We start from the raw sequence: 14,196 nt of genomic DNA, 5'->3' as shown, positions 1-14,196 counted from the left end.
TCCAATCTAATCGAATTGTTGATTTAAGGTCAAACTAACTAGATTTAAGGTCTTATATGACATTTTGTGTAGCAGTTATTAGACCTGGGTGTCACAATCTTGTCACAACAGCAATTTTTTCCCCACAATGTTTCATCATGTAGATGTACATCATGTGTTGTTTGGACGGGGTGAAATATTGTTTTTTGTCAGTTTAGTTGTTAGGTTATGAGGAAACACACATACACACTCACTCCCTACAGTAGATGAGTCATTAGATTGCTGTAGGCCTCAGGTGAGGCTAGATTTACTCTGAAATGGAGAACAGATACTCCACTCCCTATACCTTTAGTGCAACTGCTGAACTGTAAGCGCCCCCAAACAGTCAGTGTCAGTGGACAAGCTTAAAGCTGCATGACTAGAAGGGTAATTTGTGAAGCTATCAGACCTGGGTGTTACCATGTTTTATGCATTGACTCAAGCTCTAAATCTCTGAATAAATACACACGAAAACACTGACAACTGAAATTGGAATTTGTTTTAAAAATAAAATACACTGCCGACTCAAGCAACTACTGCACAACATAAATTTTCACTGCTAAATCCTCACCGCAACACCACTGTAAGACACAGGCTACATTCAAGGAAGCAGCCAGTTAATCACTTAGGCAGGGCGCTGTTTTAATACGGCATCATTCACCAGCCTTTTTAGTCGGTTTTCGCACAGTTGGGTAGTTGGTTTGTGATAAAGACTAATCTTACAGTCAACCAGGCAGCCAGTGGAGAGCAGTGCTGTCAGCAGAGCAGAGCTGTTGTATCAGAATTGGTATCAGTATTCCACGGCATGGTAATGGCCTCAGTCTGAATACCAACACAGAACAGGAACGCTGTTACACAAACAGGACACAGCTTTGTAACTCCCTTTATATCTGAGTATGTGAGTGTGAAGGAATAAGACACTGTTGGCAAAAAACGCACCCTGGCAGACTCAGCTTTGGCATCGTGCACGTTTGTGGTTAGTGATAGGAATACTGCATCTAGATACTGCACCAGGATGGAGCATAGGAAGGGAAATTTAGTACCGTTTTGAAACTAGCAGAGGCAACCAGTTTACCTGTTCTTTTTTGTTTTTTTTGTTTTTCTTTTTTGTTTTGTTTTTTTTTAATCAATTTTTTTTTTTTTTTCCAATGGTTTAGCTAAATGTCATGTTTCCTCTGACTTGCAGAGAAGTCAACAGTAGAACATGCATTAGTTCCTACATTATCGGGGAGTATTGAGGCTCAGTAACAAGTGCTATGGACGAGAGAATGGAAATAACTAGAGCACATTTTTTCGGTTGATAGGATATCACTACCTGAGAGTTAAAATATATCCAGTAGTATGCAAAAGGTATGTTAAATATTTAGATTCTTATCCATCACACAATATTTTCAGGGAGGCGTCTAAGCAGTTACAATGTATTGAAATTCAGGGTTTGGCTAATTAGTTAGTTACACACTTCCATCAGAAAGCTTTTCTCTTTATAATGAAATTTCCATCAATTTCTCTTCCATTTTCTGTATGTCTATCTTTCCAGCTCTTTTCAGTAGGTGTGTGTGCTTGATTGACACGTCGCACTGAGTTTTACAATGTTGAACTTGATACCTAAACATGCTGAGCCAGAGGCAGGTTTTATAACTTGTTCATACATGATACAAGCTGTTAGAAGCACGTTTCTTTAGAGTGCAGGGGTGTGAAAGCACATTTATTATTTATATATCTGTTGCAACACTCTATTCTACACTGACCATCATGTGGAGCTCTATTTACACATATCTTGTTGGCTGCAAACTCAGGGAAATTATCCTGTGAACGCTTAGAAAAGATGAATTTACCAACCTCAGCTAATCAACTAACATTCTCCAGTCCGGGGGGAAGATAGTCATCACTGAGTCAGAAGAACTAACATGCTCGCTGTTCATGTTGACCGATGAACCAGTTGGTTCTGCTGTCTGGTGAGGCAACTCACCTTGAGTGTTCAACTTTTCAGTTCTTCATCAGACAGGAAGAAATGCTGCTGCCTTCATCAGCTTATTGGTAGAAGTCACCACCAGCCACCAGAGCACATGATGCTAAATCCTGGCGTGGTTTATATGTTTAGGTTAATTAGTTGGGTTACGACAAAGTCACTTGACCAGACAGTGCAACAGTTTCAAAGGGCAATTTTAAGAAATGATTCTTCTGTAGAAGTTACCTCCAATGAGAAATATTTCAACACATTAAACTGAGGAGACTCAAACATAAGCATTATTTCATAATACATGATTCAGTATTTATTAAATGACACTGCATTAAGTGATTGATTCATCTTGTTGGTATCAGGATTATTGCCGTAAAAAGTACCTGTGAAACAAATTTTTGCTTCCAAGCACCACTATTAAAATTAAATGACCAGGCCATTTAATGAATATATATTGACCTATTTGAAAGTTAGCCTGTTGATATTAAGAGCTAGAAAACACTATGTAATCTGCTTGATTTAAAACGAATAAATAAATAAAGTTTTTCCTTTTTAAGGATATTTATTTATAAAGATTACAGGGTTGATTTGGTTTTCAAATGGCGATGACAAGATTTATTAGCTAGCAAAGACTCAAATGTCCCAGGAAAAGAAATGGCATTTTGCCTGCATTGGATACCTTTTATTGAAAATGAGGCCTGCATCGATCGATGATTATCACCATTGCCTTTTTTTTTTCTTTTTATCATGAAGCGTTAAAAAGAAATGTAAAATGTCAAAAAATACTCAGAATTGTCCACCTTAAATTTTAACAGATTGAAGTGATGTCTTCAGATGTCATGTTTTGTCTGTCCAATAATTCAAAACCCAAAGATATCCTTTTTTTTTTTTACAATGTTATAAAGCAGGGAAAGCTAATCCACATATTTGAGAGGCTGTATTCAGAGAGTGTTTGACATTTTTGCTTTATTAATTACTTAAATGATTAATCAGTGACTAATCCCCCCATCTTCCATATAGACCACTAAATTGACAGAGCTGAAAATAGGCAGCTAAAATCTGTAACAGAAACACTCAAGCACTAACGCTCACCTTTCAAGGAAACGCGCACACTCTGCTGCAGGAATAATCTCACATGCTGACTGATAAAACGCACTTTCTCTTTGCCAGTAGCAACAAACCGCCTCTTTTGGAAATGGTGGCAGGAGTCTAGGCTTAAGTCAGCTGGCTCTCTGCACCGACACACACCGAGATCAACAAACTCTCCTGCTCTTCCTCAATCTACAGCCTCTTTCAGACTGTACTGTACTGTAACCTGCAAATGCTTTGCCAGTTTCTACATGTTGTCATTCTGTTTGAAAAGGAACCCAACTTAACTTTGAGTAAGAATCACACTGAGCATGAGAAATGGCATGTTGTACTAAATCTGTCAGTGGCATGTAGCACTAAACAATCTTTTACCACTAACATAATACATAACTTCTTGCTCTGGCTGGTCTTGAGTGGAAGTTGCAAAATGTCACGCGACACTGCTGCAATGTCCGAAAAGGTTCCACTATGTTTGAACTAGATGTCCTGATCAAAATCTGAGCCTTTCTTTATTTTACTGTTTTGTCCACCTCAGCTGCTCTCCTTTACAACAGCTAAGCTCTACATCTACAATTTATTTAGCTGCATTTTCAAGTGAAAAATATCAGTGCGTGAAGGTGAAACATTATTTGGGTGCATTTGCTAAGCTCCAACACTAATTATCATTAACAAATAGCATTATACAAAACATTCGGGTAGCAAATTCTCAGTTCTAGCTGGCAAAGACCGTCACATTCGCTGGTTAAAATGACAAACGTTGCCGGTTACAGTTAATATCAACAGCTAATTAATGTTAATTTTGTGAGTACTTTGATGGCAGGCCAAAAAGAAACTTGTCTGTTTTCTGGCTTGTGCACTCTCTACAAGTTGGTGTCTTTTGTTAGGCCAAAAACATTCGTGAGGGAAGAAGCTCCACTCTGTATCATCACTGTACAATCAGATGGACTTAGTGTTTCTGTAGTTGCCTTTTCCCAGTTAATCTTTCATTCATATCATACCAGTAATTATAAACTTTATATTTTTCAAACAGAACCTTCAGTATTTGGGTCAAGTACCGCGTGAAAAATAAAATAAGGTTTGTCACATTAAGTAGGCTACAGTTGTTATTTCAGTGTAATATTAAAGTAAGTATATATCAAGGAACTAATGTCCAGGAGCTTTCCCAGGGGTGAACTCCACTGCCGTGTGATTTGTGTTTCCACAGCAGGGCTAAAGCCCTGGGAAGATTAAGCAAATTAGTCCGGTGACGCATCAAAAGCACTGCGGTCGCCTTTCATGTCATTGGTACGCGAATTTAATGTCGTCCTCTGCAAAAACAACAAATCCTGGACTTTTTCTGTCATAAAATCTTTTTGACTGCTCCATCCCGATTGTCGGCGACAAACTAAAAGAAAAACGTGTTTGCAGCACGGTGCCCTGGTGGCTTAATGGTTAAGGTGCATACCACACAACCGTTCATGGTTCGACTTCTGGCTGTGGGACCTTTGTTGTATGTCATACCCCTTTCTCTACTACTACCTCTACTACTGCTATCAAATGAAGGCAAAATGCCCCAATAAACCTTAAAAGAACAACATGTTGTATAATAGTGCTGAGGAAAACACTAGCATGCTGACGTTAAGTATGGATGGAAACACACCTAAAGTATCGGATTGGACTCTGTATCGGCAGATATACAGTATTAAAGGACTCTGATTGGGACCAGGGCCAAAAAAGGTTGGTTGGGACATCCCTAGTTTGAACAGTCAACATGGAACTTTTCCAAAGCAGAGAATTATGTGTGAAAACTAAAAATACATTATTTAAACAGAGGAGCATAGCAACATGACAGATTCTGTGTTTGAAAGCCAATATTCATTCATTGCCACTGTCTTTTTTTCTCTCTCTCTGTAGCCTAACAATCGTTCTGTCCCTCATTCTCTGATCAATAACAGTGTTAATATAACAAGATTTATCATACCAGTCATGACTCGCCTTCTTCAGTGTGACCAATTCATTTATTAACAAAATACAGAGAAAGTCTCACGCCTCAGTTCCACTCCTGTGGTGTGACCAATCCTTTTAAATCCAGCCCTGCAAAGGAGCCTCTTCATACTTGTATTGTCAGTAATTATCACCAAAAATTTCATGGCTTCTTCTTTGTTTGTCATTCAACTTTAAACTTTATCTCTAGGGTTATGAGTTTTAATTTTGACACATAGTTGATCTGTAGAGTCATAAGTTGTGTAGACAGTAAACTGTAGTAGAGTGTGATCTGTATGAGATTTCCTCAACAGTTTCTTGTTAAATGTTTCTAATGCAACTTGCCCATACATATTTACAGTATTCCCTAATTCTTGCCATTCTTGATTGTTTTCTTCCCTTTTACTGCTGTGGTTGTGCATTGCTTGCTATTTGTAGTATTATGAGTGAAGGTGAGCTATTTGAGATTCAGATTTAAATGTTTTTAATTTTAAACAATTTTACATATAAAAACAACATAAAAAGCACAAATAAAAGGCAAACAGTAAACACATATTTACATCATATAAAAGGAAACCAAACAAACAACAGGGGACAAAATGGGGAACATGTTTTTCGAGCCTCTCAGAGTAAGACATTTTTCCTGACTGGCCCAATATTAACAGTGTGACTGATTGTTTTTGTCCTACTTTTCGTAAAAATATCTTATCGTCCTCCCTAACCAAGGAAAATCCTCCCATCTTTTTATGTAGAAGAGCTGCAGAGCTGTTCTGACCTCTTAGGGCTTCCCAGCAGGTAGCAAATAGTTGTACAAAAATTTGTAAACGTTTTAGGTAAAGTGGAAAGTGTGTAGGGTGTAGAACTTTATTTGAAGCTATTCATCATTGTTCACACTTTTTCAAGTCTGTCTTAAAACAATACATGTATTCCCATATACATTGAAATAGTTTTTGCCTGCTGTAATTATTGCTCTTGTTCATACTGGCCATTAAAAGACCCTGTATGCTCCCAGTGTAAGTGAAGGGATAAGCTTATCTGAGTTTAACATGAGGACTGAGCAGTCTGAATTAATAAAATAAAGTGTGTCTTCCAAATTCCTATGCCCTCTGTCTGTTTTCCTGGAAAGTGTTTACGTGCTAAGTTGTGGTAAAGGGATAGTGAGACAAAGAGGGAATTTTGTACCAGAAAGATAGCAATGTTGGAAGATACTCACTGGAGTTGTCTTGCGCTTCTGCAGGCTCATAGTAACTGAACATAAACATTGTATTTTTCTGCAGAACAAGGACTGTGGATTTTTTTCTTGTGTGACTTAAAATGGAAGCAAATTCAGAAGTGATCTGTTAATGGTCAGTATGAACAGGAGGAATGATTAAAGCAAGCACAAACTGTTTCAATGTACGTACACTCACTGAGCACTTTATTAGGAACAACATACTAATACTGGGTAGGACCTCCCTTTGCTCTCGTAACAGCCTCAGTTCTTCGTGGCCTGGTTTCCACAAGACATTGGAAACTTAGCCTTGAGATTCTGCTTCGTGCCGACATCATTTCAACACATCATTTCTGCAGATTTGTCAGCTGCACATTCATTCTGCCAATCTCCCGTTCTACCACATCTCAAAGGTGTTCTATTGGGTCCAGATCTGGTGACCGGGAAGGCCAATGAAGTTCACTGAACTCATTGTTATGGTCATGAAACCAGTTTGAGATAACTTTTGGTCTGTGACATGGTGCATTATCATGCTGGAAGTAGCCATTAGAAGATGGTTACTGTGGCCATAGGGGGACGCACATGGTCAGCAACAATACTCAGACAGGCTGTAGCATTCAACCCATGATCGATTGGCATTAAGGGGCCCAAAGTGAGCCAAGAAAACAATCCCCACACCATTATACCACCACCACCAGCAGCCTGGACTGTAGACACAAGGCAGGTTGGGTCCATGGATTCATGCTGTTGATGCCAAATTCTGACCCTGCCTTCTGCCTGCTTCAGCAGAATTCCAGATTCATCAGACCAGGCTACGTTTTTCAAGTGTTCAGCTGTCCAGTTTTGGTGAGCCTGTGCCCACTGCAGCCTCATTTCTGTTCTTGGTTGACAGGAGAGGAACCCGACGTGGTCTCCTGCTGTTGTAGCCCATCCGCCTCAAGGTTCGATTTGTTGTGCATTCTGAGATGCTTTTCTACTCACACTACTGTAGCCTTTCTGTCAGCTCCAACCACCCTGGCCGTTCTCCTCTGACGTCTCTCATCAGTGAAGCATTTCTGTCCACAGAACTGCTGAAAATCCCAGTAGATCAGCAGTTTCAGAAATACTCAAACCAGCCCGTCTGGCACCAAAATCATTCCACAGTCATTGACATCACATTTTTTTCCGAATTCTGATGTTAGACGTGAACATTAACTGAAGCTCCCTACCTGTATCTGCATGAGTTTATGCACTGCACTTCAGCCACATGACTGGCTGATTGAAGACAATAGAAAATGAAAACTTGTGAATCTATCCTGATTTCAGTGGTGATTTGGATCTTTTAAACTGTGATTGTGTTCACTACCCAAAAGCTCCAACTCTGTCCTACTAATGTAATTAGAAATTTTATGCAAATTGGTGGCTTAATACTTTTTATGTCTATCTGTTCAATTATAGCTCGCATGATATCAATACTCCAAGTATAGATGAGAGCATATCGTGACCTTGGAATTCTATCTGTATTTTGAGTGATTTGTATGTAAAGCTTCAATGTTTTCAAATCTTGGATAACAAAACTAATATACAGAAAAAATCTCTTTATTTGTCAAAATAATAGACTCCCTAAAGGTAGTTAAATATATCATATCAAAATCCTATCACATTTTTAAATGGGCTTTTTTTAGTAGAGTTTTTTTGCAAATATAACCTTCTAATACTGAGAACTAATTTTTCGCTCGGAGTTGCACAGTAAGTTTCTATCTTCTTAGGTGGGACAAAAATCAAGGAATTTTGAAAATAGACAATTCTTACTTTGTTTTTAAATATGCAAAATCATTGTATTACTGAATGAAGTTACAATAGAAGATATTTGGGAACAATTCAGCAATATTCTTGAATTTAGAGAGACTTCATAGAACTTTAAACTGACAATACAGGTTGTAAAGTTTAACTGAAAATTAAATTCAAAACAATGCAAATGCTATCCCTTTGGCTGCTCTTTTTCTTTCTTTGCGCTGCTAAAACAAGATGGAGATATCGCTGTCAGACTCTGAGCTTTGAATGTAATCCCTGTCATCAGTTTATATCTGCTGAAGTACACACGTTACAAGCAAAATAACCACAATTGCCGTGAAGAGCACAGTAGAGTTAGCAATAGATTACTAAAATGTTTAGAAAACATTAGAGTGAGCCGCGTAAGATTAGAAAGCTATCTTTCAACCATTAGCCTATAGCTGATGTTAAAAATCATCTTTTCACCAAGTTCAAACAAAATGTTAATAATTTATCAAATAACTGTTGTATTTGAATAACTCTTTTGTTTGACAAAAATGTGAGATGGAACCTTATAAATCTAAGGTCATGATGTTCCTGCTAAATTGAAAACATATCATCAACACATTGTAGGTGGTCAGTAATACGTGATCCTTTATATTTGGGCTAAATGGCCCAGTGCACCTAATGCACAGATAAGAACCATGACAGCAGACCTTACATTCACATTTAACATATTTAGATTTGTTATGACCACAAAAGAAGGGTACTGGGTAAACAGCTGAAGATCCTATGCAGGATTGAACCAAACTGTTGTCATTTTAAGAATCATGAGAAAAAATTTGTGCAAAAGTCATCAAAGTGTCGAGATCAGCCTGTAATTCTTATGAATGCGTTGACTATAGCCTAGGCATGACACCATTCATTAATTTTTGTGTGTTTTGTGTGTAGCAAAATATAGATTATTTTTTTCTCAAAGGAGACCTGCCTCTTCTTTCAGAGTAAATGTGGGACACTGGAGAAATAATCTAATTTAATTGTCTGAAGTGGAAGCCTTTTTAGTCGTAACTTTCAGTGTGAATCCTACGAGTGATCCTGCGAGACTTGATAAGTACATGCCCAGAGTTTATCTGTCACCTGACTGCTACTATCTGTTTATTAACACATCTGTGTCTGTGTGATTGTGTGTAGAGTCCAACCAAACTGGTGTCATGTGTTGACCTGCTGACTGCTTAAGTGGTTGACATGCCTGTTGGCCGCCCACTGATGGTTTGCACTGTTTTTGGAGGCCAAGGGCAAATTAAAATCCAAACACAATTACAGGGCATTCATTTAACTGGCATTAATGAGAGGGAGGGCGAGAGGGAGAGAGGGAGAGAAGGACAGACGGAGAGAAGGACAGAGGGGGATAAAGGGATGCAGTGTTTTCCTGAGAAATGTTCTGTTAGTGGGTGGAAGTGGTGCAGGAATGTTGGTGGTGCTGAAAATCAGTCACAAGTGTAGATGAGTTTGAAAAGTGGGGCATTTGTGTGATATTGTACGGACTGGAAAATTTATCTCCCTATTCCAGAATTATCTTCTGAGCTTTTTAATATAAAAAAGGTTCCAAAATTGGTTAAAAATAAAATGTTTGTCTTTTGTTGGTCTTAAAGCTGGTAGCGAACAGTCTCGTACTTCAGAGCCACTCACTAGCTCTTAAGTACACCAAATATTAATGCACATTGCCATACAATGATAATGTAACTTAAACATTTTGTTTTTCATACATTCCTGAAATGAATAGAAACCAATCGTTGTCTGGATAGTAGGAAAATGGTGCTTGTTGTTTAATTGTTAAAGGGAATGGAGATTAATGTCAAGACAGAAACACAAATGGATTGGAGAGGAAAGGAAAAGAGATGGACAGAGACATCAGTGGACAGACAGACAGACCAGTAAACATATGTAAGGCTCCAACAATTAATCGATCAATTGATTAACAAAGTTAATGAGAAAGTATTGTATTAACAATTAACTCTGTGAGTCATCTATCAATCGCAAATGCCAAACATTTGATGGTCCCAGATTCTCAAATGTGAGAATATGAATTTTTATTTTCTGACATTTTATTGACTAATGGACTAATTAAAAAAATATTCAGTAGATTAATCGATAATGGAAATAATTAGTTAGTTGCAGCCCTAAATATGTGAGAAGTTTTGACTCACAACCAAACTATAAGCATCAAGTCTGCTCCACCATGATTTCTAACAAGGTCAGGAGGCACCTATAGCACCAGACAGTTTTTTTTTTGGTTAAAATTCAAAACAACCAGCCACAGATTGTTTCTGGAGTGTAACATTTTGCCACAGCACAGTTCCTTGCGAGACCAGTTTTTCCCTTGGCAGCAATAACGTTAAAGTTTGACCTACTGTACTTACTGTAGCTGTTTACACAAGATGGATTATTACAACATTTTAGTCCGCTCATTTTCTGTTTGACCTCAAAATAAAGTGGTTTAGCTCATCTAGATAAACTGTTGGCTTGTTAACAACCTGTCTGATTGAGTTTCTTGACCTGTCAGACGGCGACTTAGTGATGTCACCCTGTTCCCAGCTCTCAGCTTTTTAACTTGATATGTACAATATTATTACTGATACAGCTGATGGACAAAATGAACTACCTAAATAAGACTCAAATTGTACTAAACTGGAATAATCCTTTCAAGGGAGACTGAAGGAATTGTAAAGGAAGAGAAAGAGACAGTAGCTAGCTGTGAAATGTCATTCCGTCACACACACGTGCCCACACACATGCACACAGAGCAGATCTGAGCTCCTATCCATGTTGTCTCCATGTCTTCGTTTCAGAAGGGAAGGTCCGATAAACTGACTGACCGGCACACCTGAACTCATTTAAGAAAGTCAACTTGGCAGTTAGCTCTGTAACCTGAGTTAACCTGTTAACCAGGGAATCTGTCTGTCATTCACTGACACATTCTATTGAACTGGCAGTCAGCCAGTTGTCACTCATTATGTGTTTGGAACACTTGAAGGACTGAAGCCTATCTGTACCGCAGGTGGACTGCAGGTGTGACTGGTGCTTCATAGCTAGTCGGCTTGGAGAGCAATCTGCAGAGTGAGAAAGTGACTCTGTTGCTGGACGATGTTGACTCAAACTTCATTTTTAGCTTTCTAACTCTGATAAATGAGGAAATGAGGCAACTGTGATTCAGCATAAACCCACAGTCTGCTTGTGGAAATGAAAGGGGCTTCCTGTATAATTTATAAAGTTTAGGCGCTTAAAATAGTTTGTATGGGAGATCAAATGCTGACTGAGATCAGACAACAACCTGTAACTAGCAGAAAGATCGTGGGAACTCCTCTGAAGGCGTAGTGGCGGGAGAAGAGCTTACATTTCCTTTGAATATAAAGAAGTTTGAGAATTTTAAACTCTGCCTTCAAACAATAGTCAGGTACTCGTATGTACATTGGGACAGATTTTCTTGCTGTACTTATTCTTCAGTTTCACCAAAATATTGTTCATTTAGGTCATTAAGAGATCCCTTCCGGTAGTTGACGGGGACAAAATCCACAGCTGTCATTCCATGCAAAAATGTATTAATTATTTAAATCTTTCTGAAGCTAGTATAAGGCACACCCCTTCTGTACCAAGGAGTCATGAGGTTCAATAGATTTTTATTGAGTCTGAATCCAGTTCCAAATCCACTTGTCGAACCCGAATCATTTCAGTTCCCTTATTCAATCTTTTTGAGGAGATTGTTTGATGGGGAATGAAGATATGTTAGTTGAAAAAAATGTAGAGTTGTTAATTCACTCAGCACAGCAACAAAACAAATTTCAACTGTCTTGTGTATGAAAAGATATGACTTGATATTTTAGAATCTAGCTTCTTCTGACCACTTTAATAACGCCATTGATCATTTTAATTGTGATTTAGGGACCAGTTGTGAGACAAGCATGACACTGACACTAATAGAAACTGCGGTTATCAACCATCAAACCTAATCCACGGAGACTCTACAGTGCTGAAGGGTTGTAGATTGTTCACCACATACAGTATTTTATCACTGCTCTGTGACATTCATTAACCCTATCCTGACTCGTCTTTCCTTTTGCTGTAAGGGAAAATGGTGTTTGCTCCTCGCTGGGGGGCTGTGCTGCAGCTGAGGAAGTCTGCAAAAACTAAAGTAACAACAACACAGTGAAAATAATATTTATTCTACTTTGTCATCCAGTGAATATCAACTAAATAGATTGCTGATGCTAAAAGCAAACTGATTGTCGCACCGCGACAGGTCAAAGAATATGGTGTAACACCGGCGGGAAGCAGAGGCCGAGCACTCGTCCTTCTCAAGTTATCAAAAATGGCACAAGTTCTTATTTTAACATGTTGTACGGTAGATATTTAAACAAAGGACCTGTCCTTCCCCCCTTTTTTCGTGAGTACCCTCCTGCAGATTTAGCAGTTGGTTCTTTGTTTTGTTGATTTTGGAACATTTAAGCCACTCAGCCGTGTTTGTTGTTAACAACAGCGCTGCTGAGTTACCACTAGTTTGTGTACATCATCAGTCCTCTGCTTTTCTTCACCAATGCCTGTAGTTTCAGAGAGAGAGATGCAAAAGAGACAAAATAAACAGACAACATCAATGAAAGATTTGATAAGGGGTAGTTTACTAATTTGGAATCAGATCCAAAACGGTACCTGTTATAAGAACCCAACCCTAGTGATAATGTGAATGACACTGTGAAACAAGCAAATGTCAACATGTGAAATGAGTGTCAGAGAGAAATGACAGACAGACGACTTTCACTGGACTGAGACTGAACCAGCAGCCTGCTGCTTATCGTTTGATTACGTCATGTTTTGTGTGTGTGTGTGTGTGTGTGTGTGTGTGTGTGTGTGTGTGTGTGTGTGTGTGTGTGTGTGTGTGTGTGTGTGTGTGTGTGTGTGTGAGTGTGAGTGTTGTTGCTGGGTGAAAAGCTCTATAGTTAGGTCCCTCCCTCCCTGTCTCTCGGTTACCATGGGGACAGGAGGTAACTGTGTGTGTGTGTGTGTGTGTGTGTTTGTGTGTGTGTGTGTGTGTGTGTGTGTGTGTGTGTGTGTGTGTGTGTGTGTGTGTGTGTGTGTGTGTGTGTGTGTGTGTGTGTGTGTGTGTGTGTGTGTAAGGGTATAGCTATCATGAGCTGTGATTTGATATCATTTTGTAGCACACTGCAGTCAGTTAAACAGCGAAGTCAACCACTCAGTCTCGGCATCTCTCTCTTTCGCTTGTTTTTGCATTTCCCTCATCCAGTCCCTCCTTCCCCTCTTCAGTCCCTGTCCCTCTGGTTGATTGACAGTGATTTTCAGTCATGGAAGAGAGCTAAGAGCTGATGAACTAAACTCTTGGAACAACAGGAAGACAGGCCTCAGGCTAACGCTAACTGTGTGTGTGTGTGTGTGTGTGTGTGTGTGTGTGTGTGTGTGTGTGTGTGTGTGTGTCTGTGTGTGTCTTTGTCTGTGTCTGTGTGTGTCTGTGTGCGTAATATTATACCTTACTGATACCTTACCGTGTCTGTGCATTAGATCTATTTTTGTATGTCAGGTTTGTGTTTAAACGTCGATGTTTAATCCCTGTTTGTTTGTACACATGCATTTTTGTTTTTGTTGTATGTATGTGGATGTTTCCTGTCTGACATCTGCGTGTGTATGCACACTTTATTTCCCTTTCTGTGAATATATCATATACCCCTGTCTGTCGGTGTCTGTCGGTGTCTGTCAGTCTGTTGCTTGTTGCCGTTCTCATAGATTCATGCTGTGTGGCTGTATCTATTCCTTTATATGATGTTAAAACATTGCTGTACTGTCACTCTCATTGTATCTCGGGGCTGTGGAACTACTGTGTAGCCTCAGGGTTAAATTATGAACAAGTAGTCATGCAGCCATAAGTACTGATGGCAGGAGAGTAGTGGTGAGTTCACTGTGGATGGAGGAACAAATGCATAAAAAAAAAAAAATCAACAATACAAATAACCACTTTATCTATTGTGTATCCCTGGACATGTTAATAGAGCTTGTTGCCATTTTGTACTGGTGGCCATGTGCAGTACTACAAAAAAAAGAATAACCCATGCAATCCAGAGAGCAGTTTCTTCATAGAACACGATTATTAAAGTTGTGTTTTGACAGGAGGACTTTTGACAGGGCAGATTGAAAGGTCAGT

General features: G+C 39.0%; 1 protein-coding gene across 10 annotated transcripts in view; it reads left to right on the top strand.

Annotated features, from left to right (window-relative positions):
* The window catches only part of slmapa (sarcolemma associated protein a), a 75,220-nt gene that overhangs the window by 9,448 nt on the left and 51,576 nt on the right, over nucleotides 1-14,196 (top strand). The window lies entirely within an intron of this gene.

Source organism: Xiphias gladius, chromosome 21 (assembly GCF_016859285.1).
Source record: "Xiphias gladius isolate SHS-SW01 ecotype Sanya breed wild chromosome 21, ASM1685928v1, whole genome shotgun sequence".
Classification (NCBI taxonomy): domain Eukaryota; kingdom Metazoa; phylum Chordata; class Actinopteri; order Istiophoriformes; family Xiphiidae; genus Xiphias; species Xiphias gladius.
The sequence above is the reverse complement of the archived record's forward strand: the minus strand, read 5'-3'. Positions and strand labels throughout refer to the sequence as shown.